This window comes from Schistocerca piceifrons, chromosome 2 (assembly GCF_021461385.2).
Source record: "Schistocerca piceifrons isolate TAMUIC-IGC-003096 chromosome 2, iqSchPice1.1, whole genome shotgun sequence".
In the NCBI taxonomy this organism is placed as follows: Eukaryota; Metazoa; Arthropoda; class Insecta; order Orthoptera; family Acrididae; genus Schistocerca; species Schistocerca piceifrons.
The window spans coordinates 351,198,492-351,213,471 of NC_060139.1; positions in this window are offsets into that span (position 1 = coordinate 351,198,492).

Consider the following 14,980-nt stretch of genomic DNA (forward strand, 5'->3'; position numbering starts at 1 on the left):
TGATCTTTCTATCATATCCTTATAATGAGTACGTTGAGGATTATCCACCTTTCAATGTGACAGCATTCGTATTCACAGTGCTCCACCGACATGATTCTTTTTTGACCAAGACTTAGGCAACCTACTGCCACTCCACTGGCCCTCTAAATCGACCTATTTTAAACCCACAGAAGATGGGCTATTCGGTTTCTTCCCTGTAGTGGAGCGTAGTATCACCTCAGTAGTTAATTATTTGTCCACTACTAGTTAGCTAACAGATCATCATGAAACACGTCGCAGCATAAGGCTGTAGTTTAAGGTCGACAAAGGTTTGGTCACCAATAGGCCACGAGGATTAGTCCGTTACTAATGCAAGATGTCTTGTTTTGTTTGTTTCACGTACTATTTTTGTTAAGAAAGGGACAAAAAAGGCGTTAAAATGTGCGGTATAAGTTTTTTTTTAATTTTTCACGTTTTGTAAGATTATGTAGGCTATAACAGGAACGAAGCACACTGAAACATAGTTCAGCGTATGGATAGCATACATTCCAAAGGAACGCCGTTTTTACTTTGAGATAAGACAATTTGTAGGAACCGGTTGCATATTCCATCGTAAACAAGAGTTCAGAGCTATAGTTTATTTGGTCTTGGGAGTACTTCCACGAACTATTGTGTATTGCTCAATTAGAATTCGGCTCAGGCAAGACTTTGTTTACTTTTATACTGGAGTAGTTGATACAAACGTTGTCTTGTAACGTTTTTGTCTTGAGTTTAATTTATGGAAAGATTTTACTTTGACGTTATAGTGTAATTCGAAAAAAAAATACAGTACTATTAATGTTACTCATTAGGTGAATTTAGTTCTTCTTGTTTCTAATAGAAGAGCCAGTTAGTTGACTTCCATCAGAAACATAAGATTGACGATAGTAGGAACGCATTTTGAAAGCCCACAGTTGATGTCAGGTATGCCAAGATTGTGTAAAACAAAGATAATATAATGATAAATTTTAATTCGCAAACTGGCACATGTGAGTTTAATGACATCGTACAACATCTTTCATCATTTAATCCGTCATCATCAGACAAATGCAGACCTCCAAATACCTGACGTTGAGGTATTTACCCACACGAATGATAGTGATGTACGAATTGGTCACTGGCAGTTGCATAATACAATCAACATCATATAGGTTCATCCCTGGATATGCTAGTAGCAACAACTCTCACCTGCAACGTAAGTCATTCCTTCGCTTAATGTTCTGTATACAGACTACATGTGCGACAACTCGGCTTACCACTACGTCATCCACACAACATTTGAAATTTTTATACGTTAGGATGTAAACCGAAGTGATAATACCAAACAGAAAAAAAGTAAAATTAAGGTGGCACAGTGACCTAGGATGTCAAAACTCGACCAATAATTTTGTTAGCACTCTGACTGAAAATTAATGGCTCTGAGTACCTCGTAAGCTTTCCATGGAGTTGTCAGGACTCTCGGAAGTAGAGATAGAGGTCGTCCATTTTCTCCCGAAGAGCTGCAGTCGCTCTCTTATGAAATTAATTGAGCATTTCGAGAGGCTCTCAGCCTTCATTCGCCGTCCCCTTCACGGTCAAGTAAGACGCAGGAGTTCCTCTGCCGCAGATAAGCGGATTATCCCTGGAAAGCCACGATGAACCCATGAAAAGAACCCGTCAGTTAGATTCCAGACGACATCGAGGTCCTTATAATAACTCCAGTCTGTGAAGTATAAGTTGCAGGACGGCTGAGGGATTAGAAGTGCAATGTTTTATAATTTGTTCTTTAGTTAAAATCAAACATGCCCTCTTCTTGAATATCATTGTTGAGGTGTTACTAAATTAGCCGAAATGCGACATTTCATGAAGCTTATGGTCTGTAACATCTGGTGGATAGTGTATTTACCCAATATGGACACCTTTTTTAAGTCCGGGTTACTATTTTTCTCCACAGTAGCGCTGTACAGTCCATGTCCTGATCGCATGTCCTAATCATATCTTTTTTTTTTTTTTTTTTTTTTTTTTTTTTTTTTTTTTTTTTTTTTTTTTTTTTACTACGGCAAACAACTACTCTCTCCACATCCATCTACAAGAGGAATTTTGGCATTTAATGATAGCAGCTCGAGTGTCTTTGACATCACTCTAACTGAAATAAGCAGGACTGCATTGTAAGCTGTTAAGGCGGAAGTATTTTGTTGATAAGTGCAACAAAATCTGCTGTCGACAAATTAAAATAAAAATGAAGAAGGATATTGACGGCAGTCAGTCAGTACAGTTTCGTTGCTTTTAATCCATTTTCTTCACAAACAACAGCAAAACAGAAGCAGCAAAAGCTATGTGAACATTCAACTATTTGACGACAGAACGTTTAGCGTGACCAAAGCTTATGACTAGATAGCTGTCAGTAGGTCTCACTAAAGTGACTATGCAAATCTGACTTAATCTGCTTTCCGCGGGGCCAGTTTATTGGAGGTAAAAGTTATTTTATCAGTTATCGTGAGCATGCAGCGTATTCTAATATCCCTGTAATTATTGTTTGTTTAGATGTCAGTACTTGAGGTGCAGATAGTGTAGTTATCACACCATATCCCTGGCTGTTGATATCTCATGTCGAAAGCCGAGTTACTGTTTCATAAGCGACAGAGATGGCACTTGTTAACATACAAGGGACCGGAAATTTTTGTTCCAACTTACCGCAGTGGCTGGGTATTCTGTGGAGCCTGATTTACATGCAAAATGTAACTGACAGATCCTCTAATTTAGTTTCGGTACAATCATTTGACTATACAATACGATATTTTTTCGGCTAGCTGTTTTGTGTTTGCATGTAACAGTAAACAAATTTGCATCTCATCAACTTGACATCGTTTTTCTTTTAATCTTTCAGTGTTTGAACATAAAACATTTCTTCCCGTTATGAATCAATAATTTTTTCTGCATGTAGAAAGTACCATTTTTTATAAACTATAATCGTACTGCAATTGTAAACTACATTTAAAAATACTTATCATGGTAAACACCACATTACGGTGCAGAGCAATAAATGTATTATGCCACACAAACAAAATATACGCCTATTTCTGCAGTGTCCATTTGTTGAAATATTCGTTTGTTAATCTACTATCGCTACTGTACGCATAGTACTGCATCAAAACACTTTAACAATTGGCAAATATGCGGACTGAGTCATTTGGAGAGCTCGTCCTTTACAGCTACTATTGTTTCATATGTTGTATTTAACTTAGAGCCTGTATTCAAAGGTATGTTCCTAATACATTTTTAATGTGCGGTACTGCTTAAAACATTTCTCTCTATGGAGCGGAACTGTACCAAATTTGTAAATATATCATGCTTCAGTCCTTTCTCTGTTGGCAGACAAAACTCTGCAGGCTCCGGTTGGAAATTACTTCATTCCATTATCCGAATTTGACACCGGTTTATGCTGCTTTATGTCACCCGATAGCCATCCGAATGAATCTGTACGTGGCGCGCTCCCTATTCCCTCATGTGAGCATATTAATTTACATCGACAGGTTCACAGAAGCGTCATGAATTGTTGAAATCGTTCTTCCACCCTGATTGCCTTTCCATACGAGTAGAAGAACGTCACATTTTCTACAGAAATCTATATCACCTTACTTCATTCCTAATACTTTGACCTCTCAAACCATCATTCGAAGTGAAATTTATTCTTACAACTCCAGAAACCTATAAGACTTTGCATCAAGTAGCACTGACGTTGTATTTGGCTTACAGGGCAGTATTTTCATCTTTTTAAAGTTAGCGAGCGTAACTAGTGGACCCTGTCAAAGAGAACCTTTTAGGTGAGTGTAAGTCATGTGCCTGAAGTTGATTTCCCACATTGGAATGCCAACAGCATTGCATTCAGGTGACTAAGATGCCAGAGACTATGTAGTTCTAAAATTATAGAACTTTCAAATCTACAACTGATCCTCTTTGCTCACAATATTCTGACACATGTCTGACGATAAGTCCCCGTCCCTTCGACGTTACTATCCATTCAGCTCGGATTTCGCTCTTCGCAGCAATTTATGTAAATCTCGCGAACCAGTTGATGCCTTTTATCTGTGGAAACCAACGAATGACTTGCGCAGATCATCGCTGTGTTCGATGTAAAGTGTCTCCCAATCACATATTCAGTTGTGCTATCGATACTGTCCACATAAGATAAAAAGCTATGATAGGGAAAAATGTAGACATTTACGACGAGTGGTGAATACTCTCATCAATTCGGAATCAGCTTCATCTATAAAGCATGTTAACCACACTTACAGTGCGGTGAAAAAAGCCGCAGGATAATAATATTCGCATATACAGACGGCGACAGAGTCGCACACACAAGGCATAATAGGGAAACGCATTGTTGGATGTGTCATTTGTATTCAGGTGGTTCAGGTGAAAAGGTTTCCAACTTGATTATGGCCGCGCGACGGAAATAACAGACTTTGAACACGGAATGGTAGAGCTAGAAGCATGGAGCATTCCATATCGGCGATCATTAAGGAATTCAATATTTCGAGATCCACGTCGTCAATTGTGGGCCGAGGAATACCAAATTTCAGTCATTGTTCTTAACAAGGACAACGCAGTAGTCGACGGCCTTCATTTAACGACGGAGAGCAGCGGCCTTTGCGTAGAGTTGTCAGTGCTAAAACATAAGTGATACTGCGTGAAATAACAACAGAAATCGATGTGGGACGTACGGAGAACATAACCGTTAGCACAGTGAGGCGAAATTGGGAGGTAATGGGCTATGGCATTAGACGACCGATGCTATTGTCCACGCTAAGAGCACAACATCGTCTGCAGCGCCTCTCCTGGGCTCGTTACCTTATTGGTTGGACCCTGGACGACTGGAAAGCCGTCGCCTGGGCAGATGAGTCCCGACTGGAGTTGGTAAGAGCCGATGGTAGGATTCAAGTGTGGCGCAGACCTCACGAAGCCAAGGATCCAGGTTCTTAACAAGGCACTATACAGGCTGGCGGTGGCTTCATAACGGAGTGAGTTGTGTTTACATGGGATGAACTGGGTCTTCTGGTCCAACTGAATCGATCATTGACTGGAGATGATTATATTAGGCTACTTGGAGGCCATTTGCATCCATTAATTGGTTTAATGTTCCAAAACAACGATGGAATTTTTATGGATGACAATGCACCATGTCACCAGGCCACAACTGTTCGTGATTGGTTTGAAGAATATTCTGGACAATTCGAGCTCTCTATGAGAATACCGTCAAACATTTATCGGACACAATCGAGAGGTCAGCTCGCGCACAAAATTCTGCACAAGAAACAAGTTCGCAACAATGGGCGGCTGTAGAGGCAGCAAGGCCCAATATTTCCAGCGACTTGTTGATCCCATGCAACGTCGAGTTGCTGCGCTATGCCGGCGGAAAGGAGGGCCGACGCGATATTAGAAGGTATCCCATGGTTATTGTCTCCTCAGTCTACAGAGATCGCTAACTGCGCTGGAGTATGTCGTACCATCACACAACCACAGGGAAACTGAAACCATCATGTAACTATATTTAACTCACACCAAACGTATATCGGATGAAAATTGAATAGCAGTCTCTAGAGAGCTATTATGGGTGCTGAAGCTATGAAATGTCAGATCTGTTACACTGTCCACCTCTAGCCCAAAAGGACGCAGTCATATACTGAAATTACACTATGTTTAAGTGAAAATCGTGTTGTCTTAGGAATTGGTCTGAAAGCTGTGTGAGCGGCGCACTGTCTTAGCTGGCAGTTGATGAGCATCTGCCTGCATTTCTAACTGTATGAAGTGGCGCCGGTTGCTTCAGACCCGCAGTTAGAAGCCGCATCCCTCCAGCAGTGCTTTGTGTTCTCTGTGTGGCGGTTTCAGTTTGACGGCAGCTGTGGAGTGCAACACAATGCGGCGTGACATCACCCTGCACAGATGAGGCAGGTCGCTAAGTGGTGGCGGTGTCCCACCGACAACTGAGGATTGTAGGAGCTCGGCCCGTCACTGTCTGGCCCAGAGAAGATTCTCCACCAGGCGTGGCACTTCTGAGAATAAAGATGCAGAGTGCATCCCTTTCCTATTCATGTCCCACGACATGCGGCAGGAAAGAGTGTTTGGTAACAGTGCAGTCTGTACCAGTTTTGTACAGTTTTAAAGTTAGGGTAAGTGGTCCAGTTTTCACAACCAGATGGCTCCCAATAATTTTAAATTGCAGCTAAATGAATTTCGCATTTTGAATGTAGGAAGAGTGAGTTTTATAAATATCTTCTCCCATGAGTGATGGCGCTTGGTTAAGCATCGTGGAAAGGGCCTTGAACTTGAGACAGGTCAGATTCAAACTTAGAATGACAATTGTGAGAGGGTCAGTGGTGAAGGGCAACTTTTTAACTTTTATGTCACAAGGCAATATCTTAAACTTTAATGTCAGAAGGTCAAGAGTTTAAACTTTGGACAGCTAGGCTAGCAATATTTTAATTTAGGGAAAGTGGGCTCCAATTCTGAATTTAATTGTATCAGTTTTAAGGTTCGAACTGAATTGAACTGTGTTATAATTGAATTCGAATTTAACTGAACTGAAAATGTTTTCACATTAAATTTGAAGTGAACTGAGTTGAAAGGAAAGTGGGGCAATAGGCAGGTAAGACTGGCTACTATCTGTTCGATGAAAACATATTTATGTAGCCAATAGACTCAGAATGGCATCCTTTGTGTAACAGGTTTTGTGTAACCTACATCGAGGGAAAACATCATTTGTCTTGGGTGAGAAAATGTTCTTTGTGTCAGAAATGGTACAGTGGAGTACCTTGGAAGACAATACTGTTTCTCCAAGAACCACTGGCTCGGAGTGGAGGAGAAAAACAAGTTCTAACAGGCAGGCTTGGACTTGTAAGGGAAACGTACATTCTTTGTTTCAGGTGAGTGATTCAGGAGAAAACCCAGAAAATCTGGCAACTATGTAGACTGAGCTCGCATTCCATCAGGACAATGCGCCATCTTGAATTTTTTTAATTTCCCGCCAATTTATAGTTACAACAGCCCAGCTTCCACAGCAGCATCATATTTGCGGGTGGGAGGGGGGTGGTGAGGGAAATCCTACAGCACTGATGGGCTATTTTTTAATTTACCTCTATTTTTCATTTCCCAACATTTTATACATAAGGCAATTTGCCTGTTATGAGCAATCTGGCAACAAGGCATTATGCTATCGATGACATTGTAGGCTAATGGGTGGGGGAGGGGGAAGGTGGGAAATTTGGTAACAATGAACTTAGGGCTCAAACATCACCTGTGTATCTACTTTCCGCAATTGTTGGAATGAAATGAGTGAGTCAGTTTTCTTTTGTGGATGGAGATCAAGGGTTTGGTGTATGCAATATTGACAGACACTTAAGAATAGCTGGTTGCCCATTCATCTGAAACTGCAGTCATTATTCGTGAAACGGTTGTTTTGAGCATGTTAGACAATTATTACCAAACATGTGCTGGTTGCTCATTGATGTAAACGAACGAGACTTTCAGTAACATCTCTAGAACAATACCATATTCATCACATGGTTGTTTGAAAACAATTGCTGAACATCACTAATGTCAGAACATTCATGGACTCCTAGCGTCTAAACGAATCACCTATGTCTTTTTTCTCAAATACTAAAAGTTTTTCTTTTCATCTGAAGTAAATACTTTAAAATCTTATACTCGTAGTTTTATTCACTCCATATATATATAAGTCATATCTTGCACATTGTGTGTGTGTATACGATACAGTACATGAGATCTAACTTCAAAATGGTTCAAATGGCTCTGAGCACTATGGGTCTTAACTGCTGAGGTCATCAGTCCCCTAGAACTTAGAACTACTTAAACCTAACTAACCTAAGGACATCAGACACATTCATGTCCGAGGCAGGATTCGAACCTGCGACCGAAGCGGTCGCGCGATTCCAGACTGTAGCGCCTAGAACCGCTCGGCCACCCCGGCCGCCGATTTAACTTCGTAATATGTTACAATAATAATGGTAGACGTTATAAGATCCTAATTATACATACATGTAATAAGTACAATGCTATAGACATAATCTATGTACATCAGTAACTATTATATTAGTATTAAACTACAGAGAGAGAAAAAATGAAAACTTTGATGCTGTCTGTGGTATTGTAATTCTGACAGAGACAGCAGTTGCATAAGAGCAGTTCAGTGGAGTAGAAGGTCTCTTCAAAAGACGGGAACGGCACAAAAGTAAAACAAGATAACAGAGTGTAGCCAAATTACGTTAGGTGGTAGTGAGGGAATTGTGTTAGAAATGAAGCACTAAAAGAAGTAGATGGGTTTTGGTATTTGAGAATCAAAATTACTTATGATGGCAGGATCAGAACGATTAAAATGCAGGACAGCAATTGGAAGAACATTATTTCTGAAAAAAAAAGAAATTTAACTTCTAATAGAAATTTAAATTTGAGGAAGGTTTTTTAAGTTATTTGTATGAATTTTAGCCTTCTTCTGAAGTGAAAAATAGACGATAAACGTTTCAAACAACAAGACAACTAAATCTGCGTAGGTAACTAATGAGGAGTTACTGAATCAAAGAGAGGAATACTAATTTGTGTAAAAGAAGAGATCGCGTCATTTGACGCCTTCTGAGGTGTCATAGAATCATAAAGTTTCTAATGGAGGAAAAACTGATGTGCGTTGCAAAAACGCAGACATGACGAAGCTTCCATAGGATAGACTAACGTGGAAAGTTGCGTCAAGACAGTATTACAACTGAAGATCGACAAGAATCAAGAAATGTGTAGGAGCACTTGAAAATTTATGAAGGCCTGAGTTGTATGCTACACAAGCATGACTAACGATCCGCCCCCACAGCTATACTTCCGCCAGTAACTCATCTCCTACCTTCCAGAGTTAATAAAAGTTCTCCTGAGAAAGTTGCAGGACTAGCACTCATAGAAGAAAGGAGTTTTAACTAAACACTGTTCCTTGCCTTCTTTCACAAATTTTATTGTGTTTGTTTAGTTAATTTACAATTTTTCACTAAGAACCCACAGTTGATTCAATTGAAAATGGGGTTTTAATTTACCAGTAGATTTAATGTCAGCGCACTCTCTGCTGCAGAGTAAAAATTCTTTTATCCCCCAGGCTGTGGCTAAGCCGTATCTCCACAATATCCTTTCTTCCATGAGTGCTAGTCCCACAAGTTCCGCAAGAGAAGTTCTTAGAACATTGAATGGTAGGAGATGAGGCACTGGCGAAAGTAAAGCAGTGATAATGGGTCGTTAGTTGTGCTTGAGCAGTTCAGTTGGTAGATCACTTGCACGGAAAGGCAAAGGTCTGGCATACAGTTGCAATATGCTAGGAAGTTTTAATGTTATGGTTATCTTGATTCACAAACATACATATTAACGCAGTTAGTAATAGAATTTATACTCACTCTTTATCTAGTATCTGCTGCTCGTTGGCTCACCACATCCTGCCTAACATTCGCCGAACAATTCAGCACCAGATAATACTCAACACGTTTAGCTATTTGATAGGCAATTGCTATTTTACTCAGTAACAACAACTCTCACAGCATAGTAATGAGAGTTGTGTACGTTGACGATAGTGTACCTAGGAACACATGGATTTTCTTGGTCGATGTTTCACTGTAGTGATACATTTTAGAATCTCATGAAGGAATGCATATTAGAGATTGCTAGAAGCAGTTTTCGCGATTTTCAGCTGCTTCTGTTGTGTGAGATATGCAGCATTTGTAAATACTTTAGATCCACACATTTAAATACTTTATGATGTGTAGAAGCCTTTTTGGAAGTTTTGTTAACTGTTCGGTTTCATAATTTTATGGGAGCTAAATTTCGTACATTTTTAAATCAAATTATATTATGTGTGGATAATTAAGTCGTACTTCACCAGCCGTGCACTATATTGTACCTTAAAACAGGAAAAGATCTTCTACAGGGGAACAATCGATATTTTGAAATCGCCATGTTTTCTTTAATGCCCCACCAGTTTTCCTTGTCCTTAAAATGGAAATTTTTGCTACTGTTCAATGGCTTCTATTTCAAAACGTATTTAACTTGCAAATTAACTTACAGTTAAGTTAATTTGACTTACTGGTTATTGTTGTGTAGTAGAATAATAATGAAATAAATATACTATCAAATATTGGAACTATATTTAATTTCGATATAATCTTTGTTCCTAGGTACATTACAACATTGTACCTTGGAATGTGTTCTTGTATTTGGAAAAACGTTACGTTTACTGAGTAATTTTTGTAAGTTCAGGAAAAGCCTGCAGACACAAAAAGTGAATGCCATCATTTAGAAATAGAATAAGGAAATCTGCGAAACTCCTACTACGTGGCTGCCTAGCGGCAAAAGCCCTGCAAGCGTTCACGCTGAAATACTCTACCTGCTATATACTATGAACAAGCAGCAACATATTGCTGCAGTTCTCGATAAAACGTAAGACGTGTAAGCTGTGGGGAATCTTAGTAATCGCAGTAATGAATACCACCACTTCCGCAGAAAAGATGCGTTTAATGTGTGACACATGCGAGAAGAGGATCATAATTACCTAAGAAAACAAAAAAAAATGTTTGTGGAATATGATGTCGAATCCGTGGGCTTGGATTACGATCCCTATTCGAAGCAGCAGTAAGGTACTTACCAAATATACCAACGTTAAGAAATGTATTAAAATTGACTAACATTGCAAGAATGTATATAAATAGAAATCAGTTGCCGCATGTATGAAAGATCATCACTCGAGAACGCTCGACAGATTTTGCTGATTTTTTTTATTTTTTGTGCCTAATTGACAAGAAAAGACATGTATGAAAGAAAACGTTTGGGAAATGCACAGGGAAAATCGGAAATTTTGATGGTATATTTGTATAAACGAACTGTGACGGTCGGTTTGACAGTTCTACTGTCACATTTTGTAAATAAAATTTAGAAAAAAAGGTGACGTTCAGTTTGGCAGTTCTGCTGTCGCATGTTTTCATAACAACAACAAATTCCGCACTGAACATTGACATTTTGAGAAAGTGAATACAACTGAAAGCCGTATTAAAATGTGTTATCGATCGTTATCATATCATTGCAAAACTGAATTGGTGTCAATTCGTTGTAATGGGATGCTTTGTAAACATTTAACTGATTTCAGTTGGTGGTTTATTTATCTGGAAAAGAGTGATGCGTTAAAATGTCGGTCGGCGTACGCGTAAAGCAGGCCAACTACATGATCGTAGGCTCATTGAGACTGATTGAGAGCGTAGACAGTGCTTGGAGGCAAATCGGATAATAATTTCTCAAGTGCGGTACAGTATGCGAAATACTGCCACTGAAGCTAAAATCCTCACAGATTCAGCAGCAGGAATGCACTCCCTCACATACTGTGTACTAATGATTGAAACTGATTTACCAATTCAGTTTGACTTCTATTCTCAATCAAGGTTCCATTTGCAATAGCAATAAATGCAGTCACAGAGGGGGGGGGGGGGGGGGGAGGAGGAATTGGGAACACAAAAGGGGGGAAGGCAGAGATGATGGAGGAAGAGATGGACCGAGAAAGTGCGGGACGAGAGATGTATAGGGAGTGGAAGGAAGGTGATGGACAGGGATAGAAGAGAGGAAGAGAAGATGGACAGAGGGAGGAAGGAGTGAAAGAGGGATAGAGAGAGGGGATAAAAAGAAATTAGGACCTATATCCAATTCCCACAAATTTAGCATTGCAAAGTGTTGCCGGGTTAGCTAGTTGTTAATATTTGCCAACATTCACAAAGTATGTTAAATAACAATCAGGAAAGAACAACTGCAAATCGTACCAAAACAATCTCACACTCTCTCTCGAATGCAACAATAACCAGCTGGCAACATACGTCTCATGGATTTACGCGACAACCTCACATTTAACTGGTGTCAGTACCTCATAGTTGCCGTTGTTACATTATGAAAGTGATCCATCTCGACTGCACTGGACTTCAGCGTAGCGTAAGTGGGCTATTTGCGTGATCTCTTATATTTTCCCCCAAAATCCGGTAATTCTGGAGTGATATAATAGGTTTAACTTGTCTCCAACCGCATTCAAACTGACTTTAATGCAGAGCCCATATTCTTCTCGCTATAGTTTTTCAGGGTACCACAGTGAGAGAAAAATTTTCTCATCACAATTACGGAAGATGGAGATGTAATGAGAATGGACAGAGAACCATGATCGAAAGGGCTGCTACAACAAATACGCTGTAGAGGAGATGAATCAATCGTGAGAAAATATTAATATCTGAATATCTCTGGAACACTCTTAACCGATTAATGTAAGATAGCTACAAAAACTAAACCAGTTAAATGATTTCGTTCATTAACGTTACCAGCGGAAAAATGATCCCATAGGATCACAAAAGATGTTAAAGTGTTTCTGTTTATTTAAAAGTCACACTGATAATCGGGATACAATCTGCCTCGTTCTACCTTTCTCAGCAGTTTTGAGAATCTTCCCGAAAATTTTGGCATGCAAACATTTCGCGCTTGTCTTAATTTCCAACTCGGCTCAGACTCCCACAAGCTCCCACAACTGTAGCTCACTCACACCCACTAGTCCATCGCTGCAATTCGCTCGAACCCATCCACTCCCAGTTGCCCTTCTCACTCACTCACTGAGCCCAATTCATTGTCATTACCTCTTTGTGTCTCTCTGTCATTGTCTCCTATGTCGCAGCCACAGTTCCTTTCATTCTGTCCTACTGATGGTCTCCTCTCATTGAAACTCTCTCCCTCTTGCTCTCTCTTACTACTAATACATCGTTCTTTCCATCCTACTGCTGCTGTCTCCTCTCACTGTTGGTATCTCTCTCATCCTCGTTGTCATGGTCACATGCTCTGTCATTGTCACTGTTTCTGACCCACTTTCACTTTGTCTTTCTCTTTATTCCTCCTCCCTACCACCCTGCCCCCACCCCCCTCTTGGCTATCTCTACTTCACTCTTTTCCTGGCACTGTTCTTTCACTGTCAACTGTGGTCCTCTGGCACTGTGTCCCTATCTTTCTCTCACACTGCCATTGTCTCCTTCGCTCTTTTTGTAACCTGTAACACAACCACTGTCTGCTATCGTCCAGTATTTATTAGTTTTCCGTTTCTATGCCACTTCCCCTGTCTTCACTTCTCTCACTATAGAAAAGCACATGCCAAAAATTTTTGGGAAAATATTTAAATGCACTGAAGAAGGCACAATGAGGCAGCCTGTACACCACTTTTCAGTCATTCTCTTAAATTAACTGGAATATATTCACCATTTTTGCGCTTCGATAGGAGCACTTTTGCACTGGTTTCCTTCTTTTCTCTGCTGCAGCACGGCATGTAATTTACATGAAAAGAAACGTATTGATCAGTAAAATTTGGATTACTTGTAACACAAATCTAATTTTACACCTCAGACCTGATTTTACGTGCAGAAAAAAAATAAATAAATAAATAAAAATAAATCATGGCCTTAAGATCTACGACATGGCGTTCCCAGATGATTTCAAATGGTTCAAATGGCTCTGAGCACTATGCGACTCAACTTCTGAGGTCATCAGTCGCCTAGAACTTAGAACTAATTAAACCTAACTAACCTAAGGACATCACACACATCCATGCCCGAGGCAGGATTCGAACCTGCGACCGTAGCGGTCGCCCGGTTCCAGACTGTAGCGCCTAGAACCGCACGGCCACTCCGGGCGGCATCCCAGATGATAACGGAGACACTTCACAGCATATTTCTTCATCCTACGTCACTTTATAAACTACATTTTCGCCTCACACTACATTTTCCACGTGTATTTCACGTGTGCAAGTAGGGTAATTTTGAACCTTCGTATTTCATTAACGGATAAAGATGTGAAGAAAATTTTCAAGTCTGTTCGAGATCGGCATCTCAGGAATACATCGTAAAAATTACAGCCATTTGCTGTGCATAGCCCTCTTGAAATCCGGATCTCGGTTTTCGTAGAAAAACAACAATTTGTTTGGGTTTTTCTCAACAATGGATAAATATTTTGGAAAACAGTAGATGAACTTTTATATAAATGCATGGGGAATACAACGTTACAATTTGAGCAGTTTTATGTGGTTATTTATTATTTAGATTTCGCCTGATAGCGATAGAGATATAGAGAAAATTTTCGAGATTTTTCGGCATCTGCGTCTAAGGAATATATCGCAAAAATTTCAGCCATTTTTGTGTATGGGATCTTGGAATCCTCGGCTGGATTTTAGTCTGCTGGTGACGATGAAAACATAGTAAAGACACGATTTTTTTGCGATTTCCGAGGAATCATTGATGGTTTAATGGTGCCTCCATTGGGTTGCATCAAGCCCACTGTAGACGACGTCAAATTCAGAAGGAACCAACCGATTTGCTCCATTTGGCTAAGCAGAAGGAAGTGTGTAATATTCATACTTTGTCTCTGTACTGTAGGATAATGGCACTAAGACGATTATTCTGTTGGGCACACGTATGGTCCCTAGCCCTAGGCTATTCAGAACACTTGATCATAACTTTGTATCACCAACAGAACCCGAGGTATGGGCACCGGAAAATTCTGTTTTTATGCGCGGCATTGTGGAACATGTAGATACGCATGCCGATTAAGAAACTGTGCTCCTTCATATGCTGAATGTCCACTTCAGTGCAAGTATAGGAAAACATAGTATTTGCTATTGGCTGGACCAATTTCCTTACACATCTCTTAACTAGCAACTAACAAAATTACATCTGCATACAGTAAAATTAACTCGAATCTTCGAAACCATCTAATTAAGAATTTTACTTTAAACATTCGCACTGCATTTGACAATTTGCTTCACATTCACGAAATGGTTTGTCACTGATTATTGGAAAAAATGTTTCATTTTATTTCGTCTGGTGAAATGTTGATAAAAGAATGTTGCCTTTATTGATATTAAATGAAAAAAGGGTCGTAGCCATGC